This window comes from Eptatretus burgeri, chromosome 11 (assembly GCF_056783735.1).
Source record: "Eptatretus burgeri isolate ZD-2024b chromosome 11, Ebu_testis_v1, whole genome shotgun sequence".
Lineage (NCBI taxonomy): Eukaryota > Metazoa > Chordata > Myxini > Myxiniformes > Myxinidae > Eptatretus > Eptatretus burgeri.
The window spans coordinates 49,331,678-49,346,968 of NC_140971.1; positions in this window are offsets into that span (position 1 = coordinate 49,331,678).

Here is a 15,291-nt window from a genome sequence, read left to right on the forward strand (position 1 = left end):
CTCACCTCCATCTCTTCACTCCACCTCCTCAAATCCTCAACTGCCTTCTTCCTTGTCTCTTGTCCCCCCTCTCCCCCAGCACCACAGAGCCTTTTCTCCTCCTCATTCGGCCCCCTCCCCTCGCTATTCTGCAATACCCCACACTCCTTCAGCAACCCTCCTTACCTGCCCCCCTCGTCCCTTGTCCTACCCTCCCCCTCCCCCCTCCACCTCCTTTTTTTTTTGTATACCTTGGTCGAGGCTCGTATGAGAGCTAACACACAACTCACAGCAAGGAGGCATGAGACAAGAGGGGCGGGAGTGGAAGGGACAAAACAGTGGGGAACAGACACATTAGGTGAACTGTCGAAGGGAGAGGGATGGGGATGGGACGGGGAACATGGCGAAGAGAAGATGGACATTTCATGGACTTTCAGGAAGGAAAGCAGGAGAAATGAAGGAAGTGGGCTTGGGTGGATTATCGGGGGTAGAAAAGATCGAGGATTTGGATGGGGGAAGATAAGAGGTGGTGGTGAACAGCTGTTTTGAAAGCCTGGAGGGAAGAATGGGAAAGAATAGAGTGAGGAAGTTTATTCCAAAGGCGGGAAAAAAGAGGAATGAAAGAGTGAAGATGAGCAGTGATTCGTGATTTTGGTAGTTTTACCAGAAGGGGGTTGTTGGCGGACCTTGAGCGCCCTGTGGAAATGTGGTGGGGACAAATCGCAGAGAGAGCAGGGGGGCAAGGCTGGAGAGGAGTCGGTAGAAGACAGAAAGACCACCGACCAACCTGCGGTGATTGAGTGAGAGGCCCAAAGACTCAGCTTCATTGCGGGAGATGCCGATGATCTTAAATGCCCTGGTTTCGACAGCGTGAAGCCGAGAAAAGTGGGAGGCAGGAGCACCAGCCCAGAGGGGAGAGCAGTACTCCATCAGGCTATGGACAAAAGCTTTGTAAGTGGTCAGGAGCTCAAGAGGGCCGAGGAAGGACTTAGCACGACGGAGGATTCCCAGTCGGCGACAGGCTTTTGAGGCGAGGTTGGAAATATGACTTTCCCAGGAAAGGTCATGGCAGATAGTGAGACCCAGAAGCTTGAAAGAAAAGACTTCTTCCAGAGGATTGTTGAGAAAGTGGATGGGGGGGGTTTTGTAAACGGTCCTTTCGAAGAGACATAGTGAGAGTGTGAGATTTGTCTGGATTGAAAGACATGTTCCACGTGTTGGACCAGTTTGTGATTTTATCCAGATCTGCAGTGAGTGAAGAAGCTGCTGCTTGCCGGTCTGAGGGATGACAGATGGTACGGCAGAGGGTGGAGTCGTCGGCAAAGAGAAATAGAGGATTTTCCAGAGAGTCCGAGAGATCATTGATGAAAACCAGAAAAAGAACAGGGCCCAGAACGCTACCTTGAGGAACTCCAGCCTGCACAGGAAGAGGGGATGAAAGAACTCCATTTAGGGCCACACGTTGACTGTGACAGGAGAGGAAGTCTGCGAGCCATGAGTGGAGATGGCCTTGAATACCATGGGAAGAGAATTTGGTGAGTAGGGCAGGGTGCCAGACTGTGTCAAAAGCACGTGATATGTCCAGGGATACGGCTCGGATTTCCTGTCTGGCATTGAGGACCTCCATCCATTGATGGGAGAGCAGAAGCAGCATATCCAGGGTAGAGTGACCTGGTCTGAAACCAAATTGATGATTGGAAATCAAGCCATTGGAGAAGAGGAAGGATTTCATATCTGAGGCGATGATGGATTCCATCACCTTGCTGATGATTGGGAGAAGGCTGATTGGTCTGTAGTTATAGGGATCTGTTTTTGCACCTTTTTATGCAGGGCAGTGATGTTAGCAGATTTCCAAGCAGATGGCAGATGACCTTGGGCAAATGAGAGTGTGAATAGAACAGAGAGAGGGTGAGCAAGAGCAGAAGAGCAGGCTTTGAGGACACGTGGGCTGATGCCGTCTGGACCGGTTGCAGAATCTGACTCGAGGTTTGAAAGCAAGCTCTCCACCTTGTCAGGAGAAAAGGATACAGAGTCCAGGGACAGTTGGGTGCGACTGGGTAAAGTGGGTAGAGATAGTGATTGGTTCAGGACACAAGATTTAGCTGCAAACACCGAGTTTAGACATTCAGCTTTATCACGTGTGGAATCAGCAGTGCGGCCATTTGAGGTAAGGGAGGGGATGGAGGGGGAACATACACCAGAAACAGATTTGATTAAACGCCACCAGGATTTTGAGGAGGGAGAGAGGTTTGAGAGTTCAGACTTGAGATGAGAAAGATGTTGTTTTCTGGCTCTCCTGAGGGTAGATACACACTTGTTCCGAGCTTTGTGGAAAGATCTGAAATTGCCCTCAGTTGGGTTTGCTTTCCATGAGGCAAAGGCAAGTTATTTCAGGACAACTGCCTCGCCACAAGCTTCAGTAAACCAAGGGCGGGAGGAAGGGTAAGACAACTGAACACGAGAGGGGATAAATCTGTGCATGAGGGAGAGCAAGTTTCTTTGAAAGAATTCCCAGGATGAGTTGATGTTTGAGAAAGTAGTGATAGGAGACCAGTCTGTCAGTTTGATGGCTGCTCGGAGACCCTGCCAGTCGGCTTGAGTGAAATGCCAGACTCGACGGCGGTGAGGTGGTTCTCTGATAACAGCCAGAGAGATGTCCACTTTGACAAGGACGTGGTCAGAAGAACCAATTGGAGCGAAGGAAGAGCAGCAGATATTGTCAGGGAAATTTGTCAAAATCAGATCCAGAAGAGATGGAGAACCATTGGTTGAGATCCGGGTCGGGAAGTTGACCGATTGAGTCAGTCCCAATGAGTCGCAGAAAGCTTTTGGTGAGGTGCCATGGCAGGTGAGAGCGGTACCCACACCGAGCCAACTGGCGTGATGACAATTGAAGTCACCACATAAGAGGAAGAGAGAGTTTGGATGAGAAGATAGAAGATGGTCCATGTTTTCGGATGGTGAGGTGTAGATGGAGTCATCACTGTTCGGTGGACGGTACAGTACACATATAAACATGAGGTGGGAGTGGAGGGGAAGCCGAAGCCAGAGGTATTCCTGGGGGTGTGGGGGAGTGAGAGCAGTGCATGGAGAGTGAGGAATAGAGTCTTTGATGAAGAGAGCAACACCTCCACCAGGACGAGGCTCAGGTCTGTCATACCGTAAGAGGGAGTAGCCAGGGAGAGATACTTGGGAGTCAGACACGTCTTGGGAGAGGAAAGTTTCTGTTAGGCAGATAATGTCTGGTTTGTCAGTGGCAACCTGTATGGAAAGATCTGAAAGGTTTGAGCGAAGGCCCCGGATATTTGAGGTCCACACTTTTAATTAAGAGGAAGGGGAGGAGGCTTTGGGTGCAGGAGGTGGAGGGGGAGGGGGAGGGTAGGACAAGGGATGAGGGGGGCAGGTAAGGAGGGTTGCTGAAGGAGTGTGGGGTATTGCAGAACAGCGAGGGAGGGGGCCGAATGAGGAGGAGAAAAGGCTCTGTGGTGCTGGGGGAGAGGGGGGACAAGAGACAAGGAAGAAGGCAGTTGAGGATTTGAGGAGGTGGAGTGAAGAGATGGAGGTGAGAGGGCAGTTGAGGGAGGCAGGTTGGTGGATGAGAGGGGGGGCAACTTTGAGAAGGAAGAGTGAGGGGGATGAAAGGTGGGAGAAAGGTGAGGGGGGGATTTTTGAGAGAGGTGAGAGGGAGGCTTGGAGGGAGAAGAGTGGGATGGTTGCTTTGAGAGTGAGAGTGAGGGGTGAGGGGGTGAGTTGGCACTGAAGTTGGAAAAAAAGAATGGTTGATGGAAAGTGAGCATCCATGGCAAAATGTGGTTTTTAAAAGTTTTAGGTCAGAGATGCGATTGAACACAATTCCTGATGGATGCAATGAAGGCGAATTCAGAGCATGGAGAGAAGAAGCGCTGTAATAGTTGGATTTTTTGGGCAAGGAATGAAGGAGAGGTCGAAATGAGAGCAGTCAGTTAAAATAGCAGAAGAGTAGTGCATTGTGAAACAGTAAAGAGTACCACATGTGTGAGAGAGGAAGATGAAGCATTATAAGATCGTTTTTGTGGTTAAAATTAATGTATGAGAGAGTTCAACAGATTAGGTCATGGAAGTGTAAAAAAAAAAAATCGAGGAAGAAGACGAGAAGGAGGTTAAGAGGAAGAAGAAGAAGCAGAATCGGGAGAAGGTGAGCGTGTTGTTGTTGTTGTTGTTGGGTATATATATATATATATATATATATATATATATATATATATATATATATATATATATATATATATATATATATATATATATATATATATATATATAGATATTTTTTTTTTGTTTTTTGTTGTTAATATTAATATATGAGAGAGTTCAACAGATTAGGTCATGGAAGTGTTAAAAAAAAAAAAAATCGAGGAAGAAGACGAGGAGGAAGTTAAGAGGAAGAAGAAGAAGCAGAATCGGTGAGCGTGTTGTTGTTGTTGTAGGGTATATATATATATATATATATATATATATATATATATATATATATATATATATATATATATATATATATATATATATATATATATATATATATATATATATATATATATATATATATATATATATATATATATATATATATATATATATATATATATATATATATATATATATATATATATATATATATATATATATATATATATATATATATATATATATATATATATATATATATATATATATATATATATATATATATATATATATATATATATATATATATATATATATATATATATATATATATATATATATATATATATATATATATATATATATATATATATATATATATATATATGTATATATATATGTATATATATATGTATATATATATATATATATATATATATATATATATATATATATATATATATATATATATATATATTTTTTTTTTTTGAGATAAGAAAGAGATTAGTTGGGAGAATGGGGGATATTTGGAAAGTGGGGAGGATCAAAATTGAAGGTAATGGGGAGGATAGAAATTGAAGGTAATGGGGAGAAAAAAAACAAAAAAAAAAACGATCGAACACCAAGTGGAACCGGTAGGCCTCAAGCCTAGGCCTAGGCCTCAAGCACAGGTAAGAACGTCGACAAAAATACTCACAAAATAGCACGATTTTTGAAACAAAACCGAACTAGCAACACACAGTAACATGTAGGTGAGAAAATTAAACAGTTAAAACGGGACAAATAACAACCGGAAACTTAGCTTTGAGAACGTCAGCAGGGAGCCCCAAAGGAGACCTCTCGCTGCTCTAAAACCGGAACTGGAAGTGTCCTGCACCCAAAGCCTCCTCCCCTACCTCTTCATTAAAAGTGTGGACCTCAAATATCCGGGGCCTTCGCTCAAACCTTTCAGATCTTTCCATACAGGTTGCCACTGACAAACCAGACATTATCTGCCTAACAGAAACTTTCCTCTCCCAAGACGTGTCTGACTCCCAAGTATCTCTCCCCGGTTACTCCCTCTTACGGTATGACAGACATGAGCCTCGTCCTGGTGGAGGTGTTGCTCTCTTCATCAAAGACTCTATTCCTCACTCTTCATGCACTGCTCTCACTCCCCCACACCCCCAGGAATACCTCTGGCTTCGGCTTCCCCTCCACTCCCACCTCATGTTTATATGTGTACTGTACCGTCCACCGAACAGTGATGACTCCATCTACACCTCACTATCCAAAAACATGGACCTTCTTCTATCTTCTCTTCCAAACTCTCTCTTCCTCTTATGTGGTGACTTCAATTGTCATCATGCCAGTTGGCTCGGTGTGGGTACCTCTCTCACCTGCCATGGCACCTCAGCAAAAGCTTTCTGCGACTCATTGGGACTGAGTCAATCGATCAACTTCCCGACCCGGATCTCAACCAATGGTACTCCATCTCTTCTGGATCTGATTTTGACAAATTTCCCTGACAATATCTGCTGCTCTTCCTTCGCTCCAATTGGTTCTTCTGACCACGTCCTTGTCAAAGTGGACATCTCTCTGGCTGTTATCAGAGAACCACCTCACCGCCGTCGAGTCTGGCATTTCACTCAAGCCGACTGGCAGGGTCTCCGAGCAGCCATCAAACTTACAGACTGGACTCCTATCACTACTTTCTCAAACATCAACTCATCCTGGGAATTCTTTCAAAGAAACTTGCTCTCCCTCATGCACAGATTTATCCCCTCTCGTCTTCAGTTGTCTTACCCTTCCTCCCGCCCTTGGTTTACTGAAGCTTGTGGTGAGGCAGTTGTCCTGAAACAACTTGCCTTTGCCTCATGGAAAGCAAACCCAACTGAGGGCAATCTCAGTTCTTTCCACAAAGCTCGGAACAAGTGTGTATCTACCCTCAGGCGAGCCAGAAAACAACATCTTTCTCATCTCAAGTCTAAACTCTCAAACCTCTCTCCCTCCTCAAAATCCTGGTGGCGTTTAATCAAATCTGTTTCTGGTGTATGTTCCCCCTCCATCCCCTCCCTTACCTCAAATGGCCGCACTGCTGATACCGCACGTGATAAAGCTGAATGTCTAAACTCGGTGTTTGCAGCTAAATCTTGTGTCCTAAACCCATCACTATCTCTACCCACTTTACCCAGTCGCACCCAACTGTTCCTGGACTCTGTATCTTTTTCTCCTGACAAGGTGGAGAGCTTGCTTGCAAACCTCGAGTCAGATTCTGCAACCGGTCCAGACGGCATCAGCGCACGTGCCCTCAAAGCCTGCTCTTCTGCTGTTGCTCACTCTCTCTGTTCTATTCACCCTCTCATTTGCCCAAGGTCATCTGCCATCTGCTTGGAAATCTGCTAACATCACTGCCCTGCATAAAAAAGGTGCAAAAACAGATCCCTGTAACTACAAACCAATCAGCCTTCTCCCAATCATCAGCAAGGTGATGGAATCCATCATCGCTTCAGACATGAAATAATGTATGATAATGTATGGCTTGATTTCCAATCATCAATTTGGTTTCAGACCAGGACACTCTACCCTGGATATGCTGCTTCTGCTCTGCCAGCAATGGATGGAGGTCCTCAATGCCAGACAGGAAATCCGAGCCGTATCCCTGGACATATCACGTGCTTTTGACACAGTCTGGCACCCTGCCCTACTCACCAAACTCTCTTCCCATGGTATTCAAGGCCATCTCCACTCATGGCTCGCAGACTTCCTCTCCTGTCGCAGTCAACGTGTGGCCCTAAATGGAGTTCTTTCATCCCCTCTTCCTGTGCAGGCTGGAGTTCCTCAAGGTAGCGTTCTAGGCCCTGTTCTTTTTCTGGTTTTCATCAATGATCTCTCGGACTCTCGGGAAAATCCTCTATTTCTCTTTGCCGATGACTCCACCCTCTGCCGTACCATCTGTCATCCCTCAGACCAGCAAGCAGCAGCTTCTTCGCTCACTGCAGATCTGGATAAAATCACAAACTGGTCCAACACGTGGAACATTTCTTTCAATGCAGACAAATCTCACACTCTCACTATGTCTCTTCGAAAGGACCATTTACAAAACCCCCCCATCCACTTTCTCTACAATCCTCTGGAAGAAGTCTTTTCTTTCAAGCTTCTAGGTCTCACTATCTGCCATGACCTTTCCTGGGAAGGTCACATTTCCAACCTCGCCTCAAAAGCCAGTCGCCGACTGGGAATCCTCCGTCGTGCTAAGTCCTTCCTCGGCCCTCTTGAGCTCCTGACCACTTACAAAGCTTTTGTCCGTAGCCTGATGGAGTACTGCTCTCCCCTCTGGGCTGGTGCTCCTGCCTCCCACCTTTCTCGGCTTCACGCTGTCGAAACCAGGGCATTTAAGATCATCGGCATCTCCCGCAATGAAGCTGAGTCTTTGGGCCTCTCACTCAATCACCGCAGGTTGGTTGGTGGTCTTTCTGTCTTCTACCGACTCCTCTCCAGCCTTGCCCCCCCCTGCTCTCTCTGCGATTTGTCCCCACCACATTTCCACAGGGCGCTCAAGGTCTGCCAACAACCCCCTTCTGGTAAAACTACCAAATTCATGAATCACTGCTCATCTTCACTCTTTCATTCCTCTTTTTTCCCGCCTTTGGAATAAACTTCCTCACTCTATTCTTTCCCATTCTTCCCTCCAGGCTTTCAAAACAGCTGTTCACCACCACCTCTTATCTTCCCCCATCCAAATCCTCGATCTTTTCTACCCCCGATAATCCACCCAAGCCCACTTCCTTCATTTCTCCTGCTTTCCTTCCTGAAAGTCCCTGAAATGTCCATCTTCTCTTCGCCATGTTCCCCGTTCCATCCCCATCCCTCTCCCTTCCACAGTTCACCTAATGTGTCTGTTCCCCACTGTTTTGTCCCTTCCACTCCCGCCCCTCTTGTCTCATGCCTCCTTGCTGTGAGTTGTGTGTTAGCTCTCATATGAGCCTCGACCAAGGTATACAAAAAAAATAAAAAAAAATAAAAAAAGATGGTACGAGTTCTGCCAGGTGGGTCATGGTTCAAAAGCGAGGTTCAGCTCGGTAGTTTGATTGTGAGATCAATGGGGGGAAGGAGAGTTGAAGTGGTGGAGATGATGCATTGAAGGAGGTTGGAAGTGTTATGTGAGCAGGAGAAGAAATTGAAAGGAGACAGAGCGAGGAGGTTGGTAGGAGGATACAAGCTGTTGCATACAAGTGAAGATGGAAGGAGTAATGGTGTGGGTATAATAGTATCAGAAGAGATCAGCAAGCAGGTGGTCAGAGTGGATAGATGTGAGGGACGGACAGTTGTGGCATGGTTGGTGGTGCAGCAGCAAATGGTTTATGTTATGTCAGTATATGGGCCACAAATAGGAAGGACTGGGGCAGAGAAGCAGGAATTTAGGGATTTAATGGAGAGAACGATGGGAATGGTTGAGCTGGACGTGATGTGCATTGCAGGGGACCTTAACGCACATGTGGGAGTAGCAGAGCCGGGTGAAGAGGAATGGTTTGATAAATTTGGGTGGGAAACGAGGAAAAGAGAGGGTCAAGAGCTGGTGAGCTGGAGGCAAGGAATGAGATGACCAGAGCTGGTTTCATTCTTTCAAAAGTGGGAAAGCCACAATAATACTTCTAGGAGTTGTCATCATAGAACAGAACTGGATTTGGTGGTGGTGAGGAAGCAACCATTGTGCAGAGTTAAGGAATGTAAAGCAGTGGTAGGAGAGCATATTAGCACCCAGCACAAGATTGTAGAGTTTGTGGTACAGAGCAGGGGTCGGAAGATTATTAGGTGGGGGGAACTGAGGGGAAACATCCTCATAGAGCACAAGGAAGGTTGAGGGCTAAGTATGAACAACTTAGTGAAGAAGTGAAAAGTTTGGAGGAGTGGTGGAAGAAGTACAGTGAGGCATTTAAAGGAATTGCAGAAGTTTTGTGTGAAAGGACGTCAGGAAAGGGTGAAACATCTAAGGATATAAACCAGGTATGGTGGACAGAGGAGGTAGCGAAGGCATTTGGTGAAATTATGGAGGTTTGGAAGAGGATAGAGGATAGGGAGAGGCAGCTGAATGTGGGATTGCTGCACCTGTATGCGCAGAAGAAGAGAGCAGCAAGGAGAGCTGTGATAAGGCGAGGAATAATATGGAAAAGGAGGTGCATAACAAGTTGGAAGAGGATGATTGGAGGAAGATGACATATAAATTGGCTTGTGACAGGGATGAGGATGGTAAGGACATAAAGAGCGGGGGGGGGGAGACGATGATTCATGATGGTGGCGGGAGGCTACCAGCAGAGAGGGGAGCAGGACTGAAGGTGTGGGAAGGGTATTTCAGAGAGTTGTTGAACCTGAAAGGAAACAATGGCGAGCTGGAGCTACCATGTAACATAGAAGAGAAAGTAGAATTTGTGGAGATCAGATGAGGAAGTGCAGACAGCATTCTTCTTCATCTTATTGGGTGCGGACAGCATGAGCTTGGCTGCCGGGTAGCTATCATTTTGTTGTAGCACGACTATGCCACTGATGCTGTGCCTGTATATCAGTACACGGGTACTCATTTTGCCGAACTCAGAAGGATGACAGGCTGAGTCAATCCCACCTGGTGTTAAATCAGTGGCCAACGGGGCTCAAACTCAGGACCCTAAGATCTGAAGCCAGCCACCCTAACCACTTAGCCAACACCAGGCTTTGGGCAGCAATGAAGAGGATGAAGAAGGGAAGAGTGCCAGGCATTAATGAGGTGTGTATGAGAAATGATAATTGCAGCTGGAGAAGTCAGAGTCAGTGGACGAAGAGACAGTCGAATATATGTATGAGAGAGGGTTCAATTCTGAAGGTTTGTAGGACAGGGATAATTGTGCTGATGTGGAAAGGGAAGGGCAATGTTCAGATCCAGAAAAGTACAGGGGCATTATGCTCCAATGTAATGCAATGAAGGTGCTGGAGATGATTCTGGACGGGACGGTAAGGAAGAGGGTGGAGATGGAGATCGGAAACGAGCAGCAGGGGTTTAGGAAAGGTAGGGGGATGATGGATGGGGTCTTCATGCTGAGACAGCTGGTGGAGAAGAGGTTGGAGGTGTAAGGTGAGATGGCCTTGGGATTTGTGGACCTGGAGATCGCTGACAACACAGTCCTGAGAGAGGGATGGTGATGGTAACACTGAGAAGGATTGGAGTACTGGAAGCAGAAGTTAGGTTGGTGGAAGGGATGTACAAGGGAACAAAAGGAAGAGTCTTGGTTGGTCCTGGGATGTCTGAGGAGTTCAGCATGAACATTGGTTTGAGGCAGGGAAGTGCTCTCACCCACTCAGGTAAGCAGGAAGGTGAGCTTGAAGGGTAGTATGGGGAGGATGCTGTATGCAGACAATTTGGCTGTTGTGGCAGACAGTGGGTCGCATATGCAGGAAGTTATTGGGGAGTGGAAGGAGGCATTTGGGAAGCATGGGCTGAATATTAATATGGAGAAGACTGAGGTGATGTGGGTTGGGCAGCAGTGAAAAGAAATGAATATCAGGTTAGAGGGGAAGGAGATCAGGCAGGGAAGTAGGTTTGAGTATCTGGGAGGAAAAATGACCAGGGATGGTAAATCTGAGGCAGAGGTGTGGAAGAGGATTCAGGTGGGTGGGAATGCATGGAGGAGGGTGGGGGAAGTAATGGCAGACAGAAAGATGTCAAAAGAATAGAAAGGGAAGGTTCTGATGGGATGTGTAATGCCGGCCTACCTTTACGATCTGGAGACGGTGGCACTGACAGAGAGACAACAACCAAGGCCGCAGGTTTGTGAGAACAACTGGGTCAGGAGGATTGCGGGAGTGAAAAGGGTGGATAGAAGGATGGATGAATTGAGGGAGGAGATTGATGTGCAGATGAGTTTGATGGGGAGATTGGTGAAATGCCGGCTGAGATGGGCTGGACACTTGTTGTGGATGGGGAAGAGAGAACGGCAAAGAGAGCAGATAGATTGAGGGAGAAAGGTTGGAGGAAAAAAGGAAGACCACAGTTGAGATGGGAGGATTGCATGAAATGAGGAGGAATATCAGTAAGGTAGGGATGGTTGGAGATTGGAGAGAATTGGCTGAGGACAGAGGGTGTTGGAGGAGTATCGTGGTCAAGGTAAGTCAGAAGCTTGTTGCCATTGGATCTCACCCCTTATAAAGGGAAGAGGAGGGGGAGAAGTTGTTATATTTTGAAGACAAATCAGAACACGAATCGGAAAATGAACCTTGAGTTTAGCATTATTTTCGCTCTGCAATTTGTCCCGATCATACATGTGTAGAGAGGACTGAGATAAAGTTTTTACTCTGCGTCTCTGACAGTCAAACACAAGTGAAAATCATTCCAAACAGAAAACATTGTTTTCAGCAGTCATAATGGACACAAACAACAGGCATGAAGAACGAATGTAACATGTCAAATAAGGTGATGTAAAAGATGACATCAATGGTGGTAAACTTCAGAAATTATATATATATATATATATATATATATATATATATATATATATATATATATATATATATATATATATATATATATATATATATATATATATATATATATATACCATTAACATCCTTATTATATTTCAATTTAATGAAAAAACTTGAACACCGTAGACCACGAATTACCTTTTGGCACTTTCTAAAACTTTTCGTTTAGCAGTACTTGGGAAAAATTTTTGCAGCATTTTACATCATCTCCCCCAATCAAATTTACAGCAAGCAGACCCCGCCCGTGTCCTTTTATCTCAAGACTGCACAGGGAAAGGCGATCTATGAACCCTCTCATTGTTTCAGCAATCATCAATGTGCAATGTACTGTCCTGTACTGGGCTGGCAGGATGGCCTCGAAGAATGCACACTCGCCTCCGAGTCGCCTTGCCTGGGTTCGAATCTCAGCCCAGCTATAACCTCTCATCCTGGGGTTTTGCAGTTCGGGTGAGGAACCAAGCTGTTCGTCCCTCAGATGGACTTAAAACAGGGTGTTCCATCTGCTAGCTTGAGCTAGTGAATGTTAAAGATCCCATGGTGTCCTTCGCAATGTGGAGTGGAGCAAACACCGGCACCCTGAACAAATTCAAAATTCCTATTCCAATCTACAAGAGGCATTGCATCAGTGGTCCAGCCTCACCCCTATCATATGATGCTACATACAAAAGAAGAATAATCTGCCATGCTCTTTTCTTTTCTTCTTCTCTATGCTCTAGACTCAGGGAAGAGCTATGACACTGAACAAATTATGACACAACATAACAAAGGGAAGAGCAGAAGAAAGGAGAAACACCAACAGCAGGGCGGAGGGAGAAAGTAGATGGAGATGGACAAACAAGAGATGCACGTAACGATGAGGGGTAAGGGAGAATGCAAAGGTTGGACAATTTGAATAGATAAGCTAAATTTTTGGGAGGGGTGTGGGGTGGTTTAACGGGTGTCGAAAATATCATGATTTTGGATGCAGGATGACTTGAGATGCTGGTGAACAGCTGTCTTGAAGACCTGTAGGAAAGAATGAGATTGAATAGAGTATGGAAGGTGGTTCCACTGGCAGGAAAAAAAAGAGGTATAAATGAGTGGAGGTGAGCAGTGATTTTGGATTTTGGTAGTTTCAAAATGAGGGGGTTGCTGGTGGACCACGTGCTTCCTGCAGACACCTGGGGAGGGGTGACAAAGCACGGAGAGGGCAAAGGGTGAAAAGCCAGAAAAGAGTAGGAAGAAGACAGAGAGACCGCCGACCTGTCGGCGATGGCAAAGTGATCGGCCCATTGTCTCAGCTTCATTGCTGGAGATTCCAATGATCTTGACGGCCTTTGTTTTCATGGCATCAAGTTGAGCAAGATGTGAGGTAAGGGAGCCAGTCGAGAGGGGAGAGCAGTATTTCATCAAGGTTCATATGACTTCAAGAGTGAATCCAAGAGCGGACTTGGCCTTGGATTCCAGAGGTAGACAGTTTTCAGAGGATGGTGGGATTTTAGACTGCATCAAAATCTCAAGATATGTTCTGAGAAATAGCCCTACTCTCATGTCTGATGTTGAGGGCCTCCATCAATTGTTGAGAAGGTAGAAGCAGCATGTGCAAGGTAGAGTGACCAGTCCTGAATGAGAATTGATGGTAGATATTGCACTATTGGAGAAAAGGAATGATTTTATGTCAATTGTGATGATGGATTCCATGACCTTGCTAATGATTTGAAGTAAGCTTATTGGTCTGCAGTTGAATCAATCCGTTTTTGCACCTTTATATGTGATTCTGTATTGTTGGCTGATTTACAAGCAGATGGAAGATGACCTCGAGCAAATGACAGAGTGAAAAGGGGAGAGAGAGAGAAAGAGAGAAAGAGAGAAAGAGAGAAAGAGAGAAAGAGAGAAAGAGAGAAAGAGAGAAAGAGAGAAAGAGAGAAAGAGAGAAAGAGAGAAAGAGAGAAAGAGAGAAAGGGAGAAAGAGAGAAAGAGAGAGAAAGAGAAAAAGAGAGAGAAAGAGAGAAAGAGAGAAAGAGAGAAAGAGAGAAAGAGAGAAAGAGAGAAAGAGAGAAAGAGAGAAAGAGAGAAAGAGAGAAAGAGAGAAAGAGAGAAAGAGAGAAAGAGAAGAGAGAGAAAGAAAGAGAGAAGAGAGAGAAGAGAGAAAGAGAGAAAGAGAGAAAGAGAGAAAGAGAGAAAGAGAGAAAGAGAGAAAGAGAGAAAGAGAGAAAGAGAGAAAGAGAGAGAGAGAAGAGAGAGAGAGAGAGAGAGAGCAGGATCAGCAGAGCAGGTTTTTAGGACACATGAGCTGATGCCATCCAATCCAGTTGCAGAGTCAAAGTCGATGGTTGAAATAAACTTTTCCACCTTTTCAAGTGCAAAATAATAAAATCCAGGAGCAGCTGGGTATGAATGGCAAGGGTGTGTACAGATAGGGTGGCAAGGGGGTGTGTAATGGGGATAGGGACATATGATTTTTGAAGCAAACACAGAATTGAGGCATTCGGCCTTCTCACGAGCGGAGTTGGCTGTGTTGCCATTTGAAAAGAGGGAAGGGATGGAAGGGCAGCACATGCCATGGGACAGACTTTGAAAGGTTCTTTCAGGTTTTAGAGGAGGGAGGCAAGTTTGAAAGCTCATTCTTGAGATTGGACTGATGTTTTCTTGCTCCCTTGAGGGTGGACACACACTTGTTGCGGGCTTTGTGGAATGATCTTCAGTTGCCTTCGGTTGGACTTGCCTTCCAGGAGGATAATGCAACTTGTTTTAAGGCAACTGCCTCACCACAGGATTCAGAGAACCAAGAGTGGGAGGATGGGTAAGATAACTGAAGATGAGATGGGATGAATCTGTGCATAAGAGAGAGAAGATTTCTGTGGAAGAATTCCCAGGTTGAATCAAAATAGCAGTGGTGGATATAGGAGAGCAGTCCTGAAGAGAGATAGCGGCTTGTTGTCCCTGCCAATTTGCCTGAGTGAACTGCCAAGACTTGCAGGAGCTGAGGCTGTTCTCTAAGAATGGCCAGAGATGTTGACCTTCACAAGCACATTTTCAGATGAGCCAATTGGGGCAGAGTATGAGCAAGATACATTGGCGGGGAAGTTGGTCATCACCAAATCTGGAAGGGAAGATTTACCATTGGGAGAAATCTGGGTGGGAAAGTTCACAGATTGAGTTAGTCCCATGGAGTCACAGAAGACCTTTGCAGAAGTGCCATGGCTGGTGAGAGAGGTACCAACCAACACCCAGCCATTTAACATGGTGACAATTGAAAGTTTGTCCATGTCGTCCGAGAAAGACGTAGATGGTCATCACTGTTGGGAGGATTTTACAACACGCAGACAAACATGAGGTGGGAGAAGAGGGAAAGTTGCAGCCAGAGGTATGCATGGGGTTTGGGAGGTGCAAGAGCAGTAC